Here is a 7,019-nt window from a genome sequence, read left to right as displayed (position 1 = left end):
TCAAAAACCGACTGACTATAAATCATTCATTCCTGAATTCTCAATTATATTCTGTTGATCTCTGTGCCTACCCTTATGCCAATACCACATTATCTTGACTACTAACTTTGTAGTAAGTTTTGAAACCACAAAGTTTCTGTCTTCTAATTTCTTAAAAAAAATGTTTGTGGGAGAGGAATTAGGTTTATTTATTTATTTAAATGGAGGGACTGGGGATTGAACCCAGGAACTCGTGCTTACTAAGCACTCACTCTACCACTGAGCCATACCCTCCCCCACTTTCTAAATTTGTTCTTTTTCAAAATGTTCTGGACATCTTGGGTTACTTGCACTTCATCAATTTTTATTCTTTAAATACCATCTCATAACAGACAACTCCCAAATTATATTTCCCAAATCCTTTTCTGAAGCCGTGACTCATACTGAAGCTGTATCTTCAATTGACAGCCCCAGCAGAGTGTCTCACAGCTATCTCAAAGTGTCCAAACTAAACAGAAAATTCACCCCCATAACTCCCCCGCCAAAGTCCCATTTCTTCTTCTGTCACCTGCACTTAATTACTATACGCATCCCCACAGTTCACTCCATTGCTCATGCAAGAAACCCGAGTCACTCTTCATCCCTCTCTTCCTCCCTCCCAATCTATCGTCAAGTCCCATCCATCCATCTTCCAAACCATCCTTCAAATGCGTTCGCTTGACCCCATATTCACTTTTAAAACCTCAATCCAAGCCATCATAACTGTCTCCTAGATTACTGTTGATGTTCCTGAATTTCCCCTAAAGGTCCATTTTCTACACAAGAAACAGAGTGACAATTGAATAACTTAGATTATTTTGGTTCCCTCCTTAAAAGTTTTTACTGATGTTCTTTTACACTTTTGATCTTTCGACAAAGCCAGGAAACGCGCACCGTGACCGTTTCCCAGGGCTCGGGAGAGCAGGCGTCTGCCAGGGGACCGGAGGCCCCACCACAGGGCAGCAGCTCCCGGGCAGGCGAAGGTGGCGACACCGAGGTGATGTCCCGGTGGACACACGTGGGTGACCGTGGCCAAGAAAGCGTCTCTTCGAGGTATCTCAAGCCACATCTGCCTGGTTCCTGTGACATGGAGAGCCGTTGTCACCTGGCCCTGGACTTCGAGTTGCTTCAGATCTCTTCTTAAAACTGGTGTTATTGAGATACACCAAATGTCATAAACAGAATTCTATGGTTTTTAGTCAATATAGCTGTTCAACCATCACCAAAATCCCGTTTTAGAACATTTCCATCATTGCGTCAAGTTCCCTCAGTGTCCCTTAACATTCAATTCCCATTTTCACCCCCAGCTCCTGGCAGCCTCTGATCTGCTTTCTGCCTCTGAAAATTCACCTTTTCTGGTTCATGGAAGCTTACAATATGTAGTCTAAGCGTCTTTTCCGTGTCTGGCATCTTTCACTTAGCATAGCACTTTTGAGATTCATCCATATTGGGGCAAAGTAAGTAGTTCATTTTTAGCGATGAGTCGTGTCCTGTTGTATGAGAATACAGATTCTGTCTGGCCATTCATCAGCGGATGGACATTGGAGTTGTTCCGCTTTGCGGTTATTATGAATCATGCTAGGAGTAAGTCTTCTGTGGACACGTTTTCATTTCTTTTGGGTAAACACCTAGGGGTGGAAATGCAGCTTTGTATGCTGCTTATGTTATGTACACTTTTTTTTTTAACGTCAAACTTAGATCTCTTTTGATTAGATTTAAAAAAAAAATGTTTGATCAAAGAGCCAGACAATTGAAACCAAAATTAAAGTTGGTATATACAAAAAAAAAAAAAAGAAAAAAAAAAAAGAAAAAAGAAAAAACCAAACCAATAAAAAACCACACACACAAAAACCAAAAACCAAACAAACAAAACAACAAAAACAAACAAGAAAACCCCTTCACACTCAGGTTACTGCAGTCTAAATGGTTTGATCATTTACTTAGGGGAGGGCTAGTAGAATTCTTGATACTATTATGCAGAAACCCACCTTTTGGGAGATCAAATGGGCCTTGATCTGGCTTGTAAAATAAATAAATTAAAATTTCTGGAGGAAAAAAAAGTTGGTGAAGGAACTTCTTTTCTATTAACATTCTTGTTAACTGGGAATCAACCATTCTCTCCCTCAACTTGAAACACACTGAGCTAGGCATTATACTAACCATTCAATGTTCAGTTTTCAAATTAACACCACTGGTTTTCTTTGATGACCAGTAATCTCGCAAAGGGTCATGATTATGAACACAACAGTAATTTTTTAGTGCTGTGTAGACAGTTGGCCTGCAGACTTTAGGATATACTTTGAGATATTTCTTAGTTGACTTTACTGAATTCCTTAAACTAACTTTCTTGGTTTTACTTGTTTTCTTTTGAAAAGAGAGAACAGGGGAAAAAAATGTGTGCAGTACCTAAAAGTGGACACTTGACAGATTCTGTTGATGATGGTCCCAGAACTCCAGAGCTTTGGGAGATGGGGGTTGTAAAGCCGTATGTGAATCAGAGGCCAGGGTATGAGGGATGACTCAGGGAGGTCTGGGTTTCTTGTGCTAACAAAACAGACATAAAGGGCAGAGTAAGATTAATCCTGATGGTCTCAAGGAAGACAGTGGTGGTGATGACCTAAAGCTTAGAACTGGAGAAACAGCTCAATTCTCGGATTCATTCAGATATGAGTGACTCTATTTTGAGCTTATTTATATCTATACCAGCCGTTTAGACTCCAGAGTTTTAGAATGGCAATACTGGGACGCTACAATAGCTTCTATTTTAGAAAAGTCAGATACTTTATTTGGGAAGTTTTATGGTAAAATTGAACCAGAAAAAAGAACCAAGAGTCCTTAGAGAAATGGATGACTCTGGGGGGGTGGGGGCGGGCAGACAAAGTGTAAGATGAGCCTGGATCATCTTTTCATGCCAGAAAAGCAAGAAAGGGCTCAAAGAATATTGAGGCCACGTCAGGGGACACAGGCAGGGCTGAAGACAGGTCAGTTTTGGTGCAATTTTACCGACAAAATAAGTGATGACAGGAATGCATTCTATAATAAAATTAAGTAAGGAGTCCACATATTACCCCAAAAGATAAAGGGCCCGATTTTTGTCATACCCGAAAGACATGTTTACAGTCGGGAGACGATGCGTTGTGTAGTGAAAGATTTTAAAAGATTTATTTAAAAATGGAGAAGAATGCCTCCAAGAACAGGGTGCGGGCTGCTCTAAGGGGGGAAAAGAGGCAGTTCTGGTCTCCTCTTTCCCTTATACCCTCACTTACAGGTGGTCTCTTGATTGACTGACGGCTCTTGTCCCCGAACGTAGTCACGTTTGGCCCCTTTGCGCACGTCCTCACCCGTGGTGTACACACAGAAAGCCAAGGGGAAGGCGGCTACACCGCAATGTTAATTGTAACACATATAATACAGTACAGACATTGGGTCATGTCCGGTTAAGTCCTTTCTGCTACTGCACAGTCTTGGCTGCCCTGCTCTAACCGGTTTCTTGCTGGCACTCATCTGGGGAAAGTAAAGCCCCTTTATGCTGGGGGCGGGCGTATCGCCACCATCTGGACCACCCTCCCTCTCCTCCACCTGTCCGCCCAGTGCCCCCACTTACCTACCTACCTAACACATAGAGTCCATACTAATATAAGTAAAAGGATAAATAATTAATGGAGAAATGCGAGCTCTACCCAAGCGCAGATCACTAACAAGTGTAGAAATAATAATGGAACTAAAAAAAAAATCACTACGTGGTTTTCACCACAGTAATACATGATTCAGGAAAGAATAATCAGTTTATGCTAAAATTGGTGGCTTTGTAAAACTGTGGTAAAGGACAAGCTATTTACACAGTTTCAAAGTACCTCCTCATAAAACACTTACGAATCACTACTTTATAAGTATCAAACAAGAACTAACTTCAGAAAGAAGAAAGCTGGAAAACACACAGTAACCGAGTAACGACAGCTACCACCACCAGGAAATGGATGAACTGACATCTGGTAAGATGCTCTGAAAAGCACACAGCACATGCTGAAGCGTTCCTACCAAAAATGAACAACTCTTGAGGGAAATTAGACAAACTCAGAACTGTGGGGTTTTCTACAAAGTATAACTGCTTTATACTTTGAAACCAATAATTCCAATCTTTTTTTTTTTTTTTTTGAAACTAGTCCACACTTTAGATTTTAGTTTTTAGCTAATGCCCCTTTCCTGTGCCATGATCCCATCCAGGTGGTATGCATTCTATATAGTGATGTATTAACATATCAAAGTATTCATTTGGAAAGACCAGTATTTTTTTCTGTATTACAGAAAATTCATGTTGATTTTGACTTTTATCCCCCCCCCCCAAAAAAAAACCCTCCTGAGTCTCAATCTGGTTTATTTATTTTTAAATTGCAATGTCAGGTCTATACGCAAAAACATGAAGTGCATGATGATCGTGGGTTAACTGTTCCATGGTTCAGATTTATTTCGCCCCTGTATGTTTTTGCTGAGTAACTTAGCTCTTATTTCAAGGCACGTATGATTATGTGGCATGATGACACACAACTCAGTTTCTTAGAAATTTCTAGAATTTATTGACGATCCCAGTAATCCTGTTTATGACAAAAAGTAAGAAAAAGAACAGCCTCTGTTTTGGGGAGATTCCAGTCTAACGAGCCACAGTCACACACACACACACTCACACACACACACACACACACACACACACACACACACACAAGGGGTCAGTTTTAGCACCACTGCCTCATGAGAAACAGAGGCCGGGAGGATTTGACGGTCAAGCCCGTGATCACTGGAATCTGAGTAACTCAACTTCAGATCCCAGCTCTGCTCTCACTCTGCAGCCTTCCTGTGGGCGGATGATTCAATGGCCTTAAAATTCTGAAGGATGGGGAGACTGTTCTGTCTCCCAGGGCTGCTACACAGAACAGTGAGATAAGGCACTGAAGCGGTTAGCACAATCCTGACATGTAACGGTAAGCCCTTGTAAATCACGTTGACTGTTATCATTACAATATATATGCACCTGAAAACTCTGTGATACAAAAAAGCTGGGGAACATCCAACTCTATACAGAGACTAGCAAAAATCAGGCTGCATCAATCCCTTAATTGAGGGCTGTGGCCCACACTTGATGTCTTTCTGATGGCCCCGCTTTCTGTGGCTGCCGCCCACAATGTCTCTCCAGCTCAGAGATCCACTCTGAATACTCCAGAGTACATGACCACGGTACTAGCAATTTTTAATTAGGGCAATGCGTCCTCACACATACTTTGTCTAAACTCAAAGCAAGCACTGTGCTCGAAAAGATATAAAACTTGACAAAGAATCTGAATGCAATGACAGTAAAGGAAAACAGAGACAAATCGTAAAGACAGAACTCTGAACAATAAAAGAATGGGAGTTGGGGAAAGCAGTAGGAGCACAGAGCTTGCTCTGAGCAACAGAGACCAACGTATCACTTTTCTTCTCATGATGGCTCACTGCCAACAGCCAAAACGCTCTCAGCTAAACCAAAGCTGCTGTCCATCCTCGGTCGACACCTGCCTGCCTTCCTAGGAAGCTGTCTCCCTCATAATCCCTATTGAGTCTGCACTGAATACAAGGTTACTCAGGATCAACCCTCCTTACCGGTTGTCAGTGTTTGCCCTTGTACAATTTCATATTGCTCCAAAAATTACTTATAGAGCATGTTATACATACAAACCATGCTACCGTCCATGCCAAGTATAATGGAGTTTATGAAGACAGATGATACCACGCTGCCCGACAGCTGATTCAAACAGGGATCAGCAGATTATGGCCTGAGGTCCAATCAGGCCATGATGTTTGATTACTTATTCTCTGTGGCTAATTTACTGATCCAGCACGGTTGAGGAGCTGTGAACACGATCATATGCTTTCCAAAGCGGAAGGTACTTACTATCTTTGCCCTTTTCAGAAAACAGTCTGCCAACCTCTGAAAGGAGATGCGGCTATCCCCAAAATACCCCACTTTACCAAGCACCAGTTAAAGAGCTACAAATGAGGAATTCAGAAAGTTCAGAAAGCTGGAGTGGTCACTCTCAACAGGGCCATTCTTTTTGGACAAAGTACCAATAGAAATAGGACTTAAAAGAATAAGAATGCAGGCGGGTTACCAACGGCTAAGGAAAAAAAATGATGTAAATACGGAAAGCAAAGAAAAAGCAAAATAAGAGCACGGAGCTTGCCATTTAGCTTGGGCATACCTTCTCTTATGATATTCGCAGAGGTCTTTTCATTTTTACCATTTTTCTCATCTGCATGGATGTTTTATACAAATCACAATCCATTTGCCTCTATGACCATCACTTAATATATGCTTGCCTTCCAGCTGGTAAACCTCACTCTGGAGAGGTAAACTCACAGAGTTGAGTTCGGTAGCAAACATTGTAATTAATGGCATTCTCCAAAACTGCCTTAATTTAACCTTTTCACAATCTTTTTATTCAGCACCACAGGAGATATTATTTACCTTCCAAACAAAGTCACATGACTATGCAACACATCGATTGGCAAAAATCACCACCGCGTTGCTCTTCTCATTTGTGTGTCTTCCTTCTCCCCAAAGTTCCATGAGGCAAGAGAGCTAGATGGATTAGTGGGACGTCTAGTCTTAAAAGACCAAAAATCATTTTGCTTTAATCAGAAAGGATATGTTGTATTAACAAGTCTAGGGGAACTATTTTTAAATGCTCTTAAAAACTAGGTTTTCATAAAAAATTACTGCAGAAAGACAGTTTATGCTTGCACATAAAAATATCTTATGCTCAATACAAAAAGCTGCTGTCATATTACCTTTTGGACAATTATTCAGAGAGCTATATTTTTAGGACTTGCTATATGTACTTACAACCTTGGATAAATGTGAACTACAAGACAACAGAAACAAAAAAACGGTATTTCTAAGTAACAGAAAATGACCATCTTATTTGAAATATACACAATTCTCAAAGTGTGAAAGAATGGGCCATAACACG

General features: G+C 40.9%; 1 non-coding gene across 1 annotated transcript; it reads right to left on the bottom strand.

Annotated features, from left to right (window-relative positions):
- Positions 1–201: 201 nt before the first annotated feature.
- TRNAT-AGU (transfer RNA threonine (anticodon AGU)) lies at positions 202–274 on the bottom strand. The gene has a single exon. It is a non-coding gene; the product is annotated as a tRNA-Thr (tRNA).
- Between the last annotated feature and the right edge of the window lie 6,745 nt (positions 275–7,019).

Source organism: Camelus bactrianus, chromosome 24 (genome assembly GCF_048773025.1).
Source record: "Camelus bactrianus isolate YW-2024 breed Bactrian camel chromosome 24, ASM4877302v1, whole genome shotgun sequence".
NCBI lineage: Eukaryota > Metazoa > Chordata > Mammalia > Artiodactyla > Camelidae > Camelus > Camelus bactrianus.
The sequence above is the reverse complement of the archived record's forward strand: the minus strand, read 5'-3'. Positions and strand labels throughout refer to the sequence as shown.